The 11,042-nt window shown below is 36.3% G+C and overlaps 1 long non-coding RNA gene across 1 annotated transcript; it reads right to left on the bottom strand.

Moving 5' to 3' along the window:
• Positions 1-6,299: 6,299 nt before the first annotated feature.
• LOC120541555 lies at positions 6,300-7,732 on the bottom strand. The gene is made up of 2 exons (XR_005636032.1): positions 7,645-7,732; positions 6,300-6,496 (listed from the first exon to the last, which is right to left on the bottom strand). It is a non-coding gene; the product is annotated as an uncharacterized LOC120541555 (long non-coding RNA).
• Between the last annotated feature and the right edge of the window lie 3,310 nt (positions 7,733-11,042).

The raw sequence follows: 11,042 nt of genomic DNA, 5'->3' as shown, positions 1-11,042 counted from the left end.
CTGCTCAAAAAAATGAAAGGAACATTTTGAAACCAAAACAGATCTCAATGGGAACAAATCATGCTTGGATATCTATACTGCTATGGATGGTGTAATGTTTTAGGAATAAAAGGATGCCACATTGGGCTGAATTCAAAGACACCCCGAAAATCACAGTGAAAAAATAATGCGGCAGGCTAGTTAATTTTGTGGCAATTTCATTGCAGCAACTCAAAATTGTACTCAGTCGTTTGTGTGGCCTCCACGTGCTTGTATGCATACCTGACAACATTGAGGCATGCTCCTAATAAGAGGACAGATGGTATCCTAGGGGTTCTCCTCCCAGATCTGGATCATTGCATCACTGAGTTCCTGGACAGTCTGAGGTGCAAACTTGCGTTGTCAGATGGACCAAACAATAATTTCCCAGTGGTGTTCTATTGGATTTAGGTCAAGTGAGCATGGGGGCCAGTCAATTATATCAATTCCTTCATCCTCAAGGTACTGCCTACATACTCTCGTCACATAAGGCTGGGCATTGCCCTGCACCAGAACCCACTGCACCAGCATAGGGTCTGATAATGGGTCCTAGGATTTCATCCCGATACCTAATGGCAGTCAAGGTGCCATTGTCTAGCCAGTAGAGGTCTGTGCGTCCCTCCATGGATATGCCTCCCCAGACCATCACTGACCCACAACCAAACTGATCATGCTGAACGATGTTACAGGCAGCATAACGTTCTTCACAGTTTCTCTAGACCCTTTCACGTCTGTCACATGTGCTTAGGGTGAACCTGCTCTCATCTGTGAAAAGTACAGGGCACCAGTGGTGGATATGCCAATTCTGATATTCTATGGCAAATGCCAATCAAGCTCCACAGCGTCGGGCAGTGAGCATAGGGCCCACTAGAGGACGTCAAGCCCTCAGGCCATCCTCATGAAGTCTGTTTCTGAATGGTTGGTCAGAGATATTCATAACAGTGGCCTGCTGGAGGTCATTTTGTAGGGCTCTAGCAGCGTTCATCCTGTTCCTCCTTGCCCAAAGGAGCAGATACCGGTCCTGCTGATGGGTTAAGGACTTTCTATGGTCCTGTCCAGCTCTCCTAGAGCCTGTCTCCTGGAATCTCTTCCATGCCCTTGAAAGTGTGCTGAGAGACACAGCAAACCTTCTGGCAATGGTACGTATTGATGTGCCATCCTGGAAAAGTTGGACTACCTATGCAACCTGTGTAGGGTCCAGGTATCGCCTCATGCTACCAGTAGTTACACGGACCATAGCCAAATGCAAGACTAGTGAAAAAATAGTCAGAAAAGATGAAGAGGGAAAAATGTTAGTGGCCTCCACATTTTAAACTATTCCTGTTTTGGTGGTCATCTCATTGTTGCCCCTCTAGTGTACCTGTTGTTAATTTCATTAACACTAAAGCAGCTGAAACTGATTAATGACCTCCTCTGCTACTTACAGTTTTTCTCAGTTGCTTTGGTGCATTTCTCACAACAGATTTAACATTTGCATAACAGCGAGTACATTTCTCAAAACACTTAGTGCAAATGGCAAAACATCATGGATGACCAGCAAAAGCAGGTAACCTCTTCAAAATCCTTAATCCATGCCTCAAATACAAGTATTTGCATCGCTGAATATGTCAGTGCCATCAAAATGCCAAGTCCATGAATCATCGTCCACGGACATGACAGTCAAAATGTAAAGTCATGTTATCAATATAAAATTGGCACAATCTAAACATTTTCTGATGCACAAAACATCTGAATGACAAGGGCAGGAAACATAAAAATACAAAACACCGATTGCAGGAGATTGATTCAAGAAGAATATTTTATTGATTGCACAGGTATATGGTGACATACCATGCACTGCACTTGGAGTCTAGCAAAAAAATGCATTTCAATACTTTATACATAACATATGAAATGAAGGAAAAAAAATTACAACATCGAAAACAATATATACATACTGAAACTCTGAATGCTTTCTACAATCGCTGCTGATCCTGTTGTCAAAACTGCTCGTTCAATTCCCACCAGCTTTTGCTGGTCATCCATGATGTTTTGCCATTTGCAATAAGTGTTTTGAGAAGTGCACTCGCTGTTATGCAAATGTTAAGTCTGTTGTGAGAAATGCACCAAAGCAACTGAGAAGATCTTACGCCTGCCCCGGATAATGTGTCACCTGAGAGCAATTTAAGGTGCTGCAGGAATCATTAGTATTGTTATTGTGAATACAAACCAAAAAAAGAAGAAGAAGGTTTGTAGAAACCTATAAAAGACATTTGACAGCCAGTGATATCTTGTTGAACACTTTTGACTGCAATGACTTACACAATGAAAAAATGACAAGTTTGTCTGGAGTGTAAGACTATACAAAAGTGGGCTACACAATGCATTTTGATCATCATGACATAAGTAACCGCTGATGCATGATATAGCTGAGAATTGCACATAAGAATCTGCCTGAGTGAACTAAAGCAATTGCAAAATGACAAAAACACCCAGAAATTGCTGTTATGATGTGCACAACTGACTAAAGGTTGTGGGAATTGAACGAGCAGTTTTGAGAACTGCAATTATGTTGTGAGAAATGCATCAAAGCAACTGAGAAAAACTGTAATTGAACAGATCAATATCACAGAAGTTTCATTGCCTTGATGCTATACTCTGATTGAACACTGTTCCTTTAATTTTTTTGAGCAGCATATATGTAATGTATATACTATGTTATTTTTCAAATAATCCTGAAACAAATTTACAGCAGTTTGGATTACATTGGACCAAATGTAACATGTCAAGCTTATATTTATGCTCTTGACCATGCCATTTATTATAGGGAGTGATCCACTTGCTTAGTAGTCACATATGCTGTATAGGCTAATCAGTTTAGGCTTCTCTGATGTTGATTACTTAAGTAAATGTTTCCAGGCCCGGTTTTGCACTGTCCCCTCCTGGTTTTAGACTCTAGTACCTCATTGTACTATGGATCACTCACATTTTGATTTTCATTTGGATTTTTATTTTGCTTTGTTTTCCTTGCCCTTTTTACCCATTTACTGCTCACTTCTGTTTGGACTTCCTTTTTTGCTCTGTGTCTTTACAGTCCTTCACCTGTTTTCTCACTTCTTTGGAGTTCAATGAAATAACACCAACAACATTTTCAATTTTACAATTACACAAACTAGTGCACTTGTTATTGAACTTCAGTCTGCATAACACAATGATACAGGTTCATTCTGTAGCTCAACATGCCCAAAACCAAGCAGAGTTTGTTCCTATCAAATACATATAAGATGGGACCAATAAACTCAAAGGCTCATGATTACACAAAAGCCATTACACTACAATGAACAGTGCAAAGGAAGATTGTAGAATTTAACCATTTTAAAAAATAAACATATACATAAAAATAAACTGCAAGAATGAGTCATCTGTAGATAAGCATTTCATGATTTGGTATTTTTACCATTAAATTATTTAGTGAAAAGATTCATTTTTATAAAAATAATCAAAATGCTAAAAGAGGTAGCAAAATAAAATATATAATACAAGGGGAAACATTATATGAAAATGGAGAGAAAACACAAAACCGTGTAAATAAAAGGGAGGCTTTAGTATTCGGCTCAACATTATGTGCAATCCTTTGCAAAAAGTCCAAAAGTAGCACCTGTTCATATGTTGATATTAACTGTTTCAGGTGGCAGTTAAAGTTGGACATATCTTGATCTGGACACCTATAACTTGGTCCACAAGTTCTGCAAAAGCAGCAGCCAAGTCATCACAAGGCCTAAAACTTAAAACCAATAAGATTTTTAGCAACAGGCAAACCTTTAAGTCATATTTCAAGTGTCCAGTAAATTAAATTCTTCCTTTTTTCTCCACAGAGACTGCCTGTGGCAGAAAACATGAGGTTATGCTGTGAAAGTGTGTGCATATGGTGTATTTGCTGGGGTGCTATAATTATGCCGAAAACAACAACAACTTGATAGATATTCTTTGCATTTATATAGTGCTTTTCTCACTACTCAGATTGCTCACCAATTGCAGGTTAAGGTTCTTGCTCAAGGGCCCAACAGAGCAGAGTCCCTTTTGGCATTTATGGGATTTGAACCGGCAACTTTTTGATTGCCAGTGCAGATCCCTAGCCTCAGAGCCACTACTCCACCTAGACTGACTGACTGACTGACTGACTGACTGACTGACTGACTGACTGACTGACTGACTGACTGACTGACACCACTTAAGACAGTGTCAGTGAAGCGATTTATTAGATTACTGTGGTCTAAGGTGAGAAACGTTGCACTCAGTCCCGAGAACAAGAACAGATATGTAGCCATTGTCTGGATTAACCTACATGTTATTTTCTACTTTAAAGGTAAAGTTCCTGTAATATGATTTGTTCTAAAACTTGATTAAATCTTATCAGGAATATATTTATTTAAATAGTAATCTAACTGATGAACAAGTAATTTTTCTACAGTTTTATTTTAAAAAGGCTGGTTAGAAATAGGTTTGAAATTGTCAAGAACAGAAGAGTTAAGATGTTTGTTCTTATACAGGGGTTTAATGTCTGCAGTTTTTAGGCAATCTAGGAAGAACCCCTGTATCTAATGATGATTTCACTATGTCAAGTACACTATCAATTATCATGTCCAAGATTTTTTTGAAAAACCATGTTTGGACAGGGATTTAAATTGAGAAATTATTCTGTGGAGTTCAGGAACACCTATTTCAGTGAAGGAATTTCATTCTCTAAAAAGAGTGTGAAGAGGCTCAACAGGATTCATTTTAGAAGGATGTATTATATTATTTTTAATATAATTTATTTTGTGTTTAACAAATGTGGTAAAAGAATCACAAAATCACAATACACTGTTATTCTGGAAAATTGTAATTTTTTGTAGCATAGCATTTTTTCAGTTTATTTTTTTATGTAAAACAGATGCATTAATAACTTTAACACCCTCAATCTACCTCATCACTTCCATTAATTTGCCTGCCCATTATTCAGACACATGTAAACTAACCCCAGCATTGCCATCATTCTTCCCAGCTAGAAATATATAATAATATATAACCTTTACCTTTCCAGCTTTTCTTCTACACGGCACACAGTTATCCTATTTCTGTTTTACATTTTCACCACTTTGCTGATTTACTATTATATTTCCAATATTCCAAGTTGTAATTCTTATACTCTCTTCTTCATACCTCTTACTCATGGCCTCAGCAGTGGTATGGAGTAAGACTGCTGCATATTTGATTTCTACTACCTGAAATTTGGCTTGAAATCCAAATTTCTATCTGATGTAGGCAGTTGAAATTGCCCATGGAGTACAATGGTCTGTACTCTGCCTGTGCTAAGTATTTCTCATCAATAGGGGTATTAGTCCAGAAATTTTTAAGTTCATATACCCCTCTTGACACCAACCTTTTTTGACATGCAAAAGGCAAAATCACCTTACTCTGTCTTCAGGTAATAGCAGTATAAAATGAAAATAGGAAATATGATTGCATTAAGCTCCTAACCACCCAAGTCAAAGATTTGTCTACTTCTTTCAAGAGCACTAACTTTAAAATAATTGTTAGAACTTGCAGTTAAATTACTGTCATTTCTCTCTTGAATCAGAATTCTCTTTTCCTGCATTTCAGCACAGCATTGTTACATGAGTATTAATATTTTTGCTGTGCCCTGATTTTGGGCAGGAGTACCTTCTAGGTAGAGTATATTGTATACAGTATGTTCATTTCTTGTTTTCTGAAGACTCTTCTTTCCTTCCAAAGTCCAAAGTAATCTTGAAAGGTTATTCATTTTTCTCACTCCTCCCTTCTGGTAACCAATACTGGCACTTACCCCAGTAGAGATGCAGGGACAGATTCAATTGAAAGATTGTAAATCATAAGATTACTGAACAGCCAATCATAATAACACATATTGTAACATAGAAACACTGTGTATATATACATATTGTATCTTTGTATGTACTGTATATAAACAATACTATAATTTGGTATTGTATTATTGTTGTTGTTCTGATGAGACCTGCATGTAGAAATTCCATTGTACTATGTATACATGACAGTAAACATATAGTTGAAACACTAATGTTTGACATCCGATACAAACCTCTCCCACTTATACTGCTCCACCTATAATGCTGGTATGGAATTATTATTTTTATTTTATTTTTTAAGTTGGTAAGTTCAATACTATCTGAATGAGACAGGATTATGTTTGTTTTGATGCAATGTTTCCTTAAAAGCAGAGTTTGTTCCGTATGACACATGTAAAACAAGAGAGAAAAACAAGATAAAGATGTGGGGCACCTTGGTGGCAAACCCCATATAATTGATAGAAAAAAGGGCAAATGATCAAGGAAATAGAAGATATTATGCAGGCAGTAGTCATATAATCACTGATTCAAAAATGATGGTGGCAGACCGGAAGAGGTGAGGGCAAGGGACCATGACCCAGAAATAACATCATTGAGACTGCTGGTCGTCTAATCTGCAGGAGAGAAAGAAGGAGAAGCATTAGGCAACAGTTTCAGCCCTCGACTCAGGATGGAATTACAATCAGACAAGCCTTTAAGTTGTCTCCCAAACGCATGTGTGTGACACACATTACATAAAGAATAAAAAAATACATCTTGCAGGTATAATACAATTGCTACCATATTCTACAGTTGGAACACTATCAGGCAGAATGCTTTTCACAAGCTCATACAGTGAATAATTATTGAGAATTGGACTTGTAGCATATGAATTACTTGGCAATGCCTAAGCATAGGAGACCATCTATTGGCTCAAGTTACTTTATTGATTTCATTGTTTACTGGACACTGGCATTCACCATTTAAACTTCAATTAGTTTACTATTAACTATCATTCCAAATGTAAGTCTACCATTTAAATCTGCTATTTTGAGTTTGGAGTCTAGTAAAGTTACTTTGAAGTATTTTTAATGATAATGATTTTCGTCCTGTTTCTATAGTTCAGCAATTAATACAAAAGCTAAAAGGTTAAGAAACTGTGCAGATTTTTTTCTCTTAATAATTGTTTTGCATTTAAAATAAAAAGTGCTAGTTTATACCTCCATTTACATGCTTTGTTCTGATTTATATACATTTTAGAAAAATATTTGTCTTTCCACTGCTTTTTCCTGTAAACCACATTTCCAGACACAAGCCTTGACTCGTCCCTGTTTATTTCTAGGCAATGGCCTCCTTACAAACACTTCAAAAGGATATTTTCTATTCCCTGATCCGATTGGTTGTTGTGGTAGGTGGAGTAATTCTCTGCAGCATTTCAGCTTTGCAAGAATATAGACACTGGTTCTGGTAATGTTGGGGGATGGGAACAGTTCATTGGGCAACATGGGATTCAAAGAAAATATTGTGATAAGGCTACAGATGTGAAACAAAGCTATTTTACTCCTAACATTTTAAGGACAGTTTCGTAAGTTTTAATGATCTTAAATTCACAAATAATCTTTATTAGCATTTGCTAAATAAAAATGTTTTAGGCAAAATATTGCTAACAATGTTATCTAATACAGTAATAAACTAAAAGAAAGTAAACAAAGGCTTTCATTAACATGATCAGATGTATTATTGTTAGTAAATACTTTGAATCATGTCTAATACCTTTTCTTACCTCACTCAGCTGATATTTCTGTCCCCAAAATGACTTACAAACCACAATTGTTTACTGACTTCTAAAACTGAAGCACTCACACAATCACACTGTGAGTCAGTTGTGGGGAAAGGAGGGTATATAACCAGCAGCTGCATGGTCTAAAGTCCAGCTGTTTAACTAAAGCACACATTTGTATTGGGGATACCTGAGTGGTTTAAACAGTGAAATAATGATGTACATTTTAAAATGCAGAGAAAGTCATGAAGGAGATATTTGGGTGGGACTGACTATAGTGCATAAAGCCAACAGGTACTATAAAAAAAACTGTTAGTTTACTTTTTGCACATTTACTGTACTTTGCAGTCATTTGTTGTATATTGCATATATTGTATTGCAGAGAGGAAGTCATGCTGAAGAAAATAGTTGAGACAAACCTGGAATTAGTGCAACATACAGTATCAGTTATTATTATTTTTTATTATTTAACACACATCTTTATGCAAAACAACTTATAAGAACAAACAATATCACACAATTTAACTTACTAGAAAGTACAAATTAACAAGCAAAAGAGAACAAAATACAGAACACAAGTAGGACACAGAAACAAGAAGTATAGTAGTGTAGTTTGCTCCAAGGCTAGGTGAAAAATTACAGGTCAAGAAAAAATTTAATTTGCTTGATGTTTAAATGGATAAGCACATCTGTAGATATACAAGAGGACAACAGATTTCTAAAATATCTAAAAAGTCGCAAGATGCTTTGTAAAGAGACGTGCCTTAAAGAGTTTCCTGAAAACCAGTAGATTGGAAGCAGTTCTGGCAATCATGGAAATCTCATTTGGTTTGAGAACAACTAAGAAATAATGTTCAGTTGTAGTATGTCAAGTAAGGGGATCTATCTATCTATCTATCTATCTATCTATCTATCTATCTATCTATCTATCTATCTATCTATCTATCTATCTATCTATCTATCTATCTATCTATCTATCTATTTCTTTTAGCTGCTCCTGTTAGGCGCTGCCACAGCGGATCTTTTTCCATATCTTCCTGTCCTCTGCATCTTGTTCTGTTACACCCACCACCTGCATGTCCTTTCTCACCACATCCATAAACCTCCTCTTAGGCCTTCCTCTTTTCCTTTTACCTGGCAGCTCTATCCTTAACATCCTTCTCCCAATATACTCAGCATCTCTCCTCTGCACATGTCCAAACCAACACAATCTCGCCTCTCTGACTTTGTCTCTCAACCGTCCAACTTGTCTATCTAGTGTATATTCAAATGCATACCTCAACAAACAAAAGTTGCATCAAGAAGCAAGTATTCCAAAGCTGAAGTACATGTATAATTTGTTGTTATTGGTCCAGAATGGAACCATGCATTAATGTTGTCATGTATAAGCCCCAGGTTTAATAACGGAGATGTCTATGCAGCATGACAAAGACTTACAAATGGGTGACAAATGTGGGCTTGTGGGGCCAGCAAGAAAGCTTTAAGCAATGGCCTTCAAAATAGTCAATGTTCCATGGAAAGTGGTGTCCTAAAATGTCTCTCACATTTTCTAATAAAGAACTAGGAACAGAACTGGACAGATAAGGGAGCAGACATCACACAAGCACTCCCAAGAGTTGTGTGTCATTAGGCATTAGTCTATTTACAAATATGCCCTCTCCCCAAGCGGGCCTGCCAATACTTGATGTATCATTCTGCTGTCAAATTGTTTTAAAAGGCAACAAACATTAATATTTGGTGAAAATTACTACAAGCACTACACATGTAAAATCCACTGATGTTTTGGAGTCCAATTTAAAAAATCTTGACCTTTAGTACAACATGGTCCTTTTGGTTTCTACAGTTTATCTAAATATTGTAGACATTAACACAACTGTTATTCCCAAAAATGATGTACAGTTCATAGAGGCCCTGGCTATATGAGACTTTTATCAAGTTTTTACTCTGCAATCCATCTCTGTACATGTTGCAGAGCACTGGTGTAGTGCCCATTATGGTCTACCAATATAAAGTTAATTAAAAGAAATACACAGCATTTCAGATGTTGAGCCTTCATCTGATGTGTGACTGAAGTGGCGTAAACGGATAATACAGAAATATATTAAAGGAACCAAGTTATCAAACTGAAGGAGGTTAATAAGAATGAACATCTTAGTGGATGTGGAAGTCTGCCATGTGAAATGACACAGGATTATGCCTAATGAGTTAGTTAGTTATCAATATCAGGAGAATGTGGGCACTGTTTTTATGATTATATTTACAGTATATGATCTTCTAATAGGAGAAAGAAAGAAAACTACATTCTAACATCTCTATACAGTACTGAATGTAAATCCCACGTCTGCAATATTAGGTGCCTAGCCAATCTCAAATAGTATTAGGGTAATGAGCAACTCTAAATTGTCTCTGTGTTAGGGTATGCAGTTGTGTGACCTGTGACAAACTTGCTCCCTGTCCAGGAATGGTTCCTGCCTTGCACCTGAATAGGGACATGACCCCTTAACTCTCAACTGGCTCACCCCTTAACCCTTAAATGGATTAAGTGGGTTTGAAAATGGATGTGTGGTGTTCTTAGTATTTATATAAGAATTATCCCATAGTTTAAAGGAAAGGTTACAATAAACTTAATGTTGCAAGTCATAAACCAATTTATAAATAAATTTATTTTAGTCAAGTAGCAGCACTAAGCTGTAAGTAACTTTAAGGTAATTCTCAGGAGTGCATGTAGTGTCTGATATAAAACATTCTAAATTCTTAAGACATTGTTTTATTGTTCATTGATTATTTTCTAAATGTATAACTAACAAATGTAGACTCTGTGATGAAAATACAATTATAATGAAAACAAGCTGACACAGTAAAGTGTTGATTACTGTACAGTAGTTTCAGAGAGGCTTTATCTCATCGTCAAAAGGTGAACAGGCAAAATTTGAAGTGATGCCTGAATAGAAGAGTGAGACAAACACAAAAATACATTACAGTCAGGTAGGCGACACAGACATTAGTGTGATTATAAACTACAGACTTATGGTTCCCAAACTCAACTTTATCATTTATAGCTGAAATCTGACATCTGAAACAATATATGTATCAAGTGCCAGTTACTGCCTGTAATTGTATTTGCTTAATTAACCATACTGTTGTTTAATTAAAATATATTAGTCCATTATCAGTTTGTTTTGTATTTTTAAAGAATTTGGTAGATGTTTGTTTGATTTATTCACAGAAACAGATATTTTCCCTGAGTGTACCTGATTCTTTCAAAAAACTGAAATAGCCACTTGTTAATGAGCAAATATGTGAAACAAAAAATCAGTGGTCTCCCCTATACTTTCTCATATACTCAGATATGACAATGATTATAATTTTATATTATGTACATTAAAGAACAATCAACAACA

The sequence above is a fragment of the Polypterus senegalus genome, chromosome 12 (assembly GCF_016835505.1).
Source record: "Polypterus senegalus isolate Bchr_013 chromosome 12, ASM1683550v1, whole genome shotgun sequence".
NCBI lineage: Eukaryota > Metazoa > Chordata > Cladistia > Polypteriformes > Polypteridae > Polypterus > Polypterus senegalus.
The sequence above is the reverse complement of the archived record's forward strand: the minus strand, read 5'-3'. Positions and strand labels throughout refer to the sequence as shown.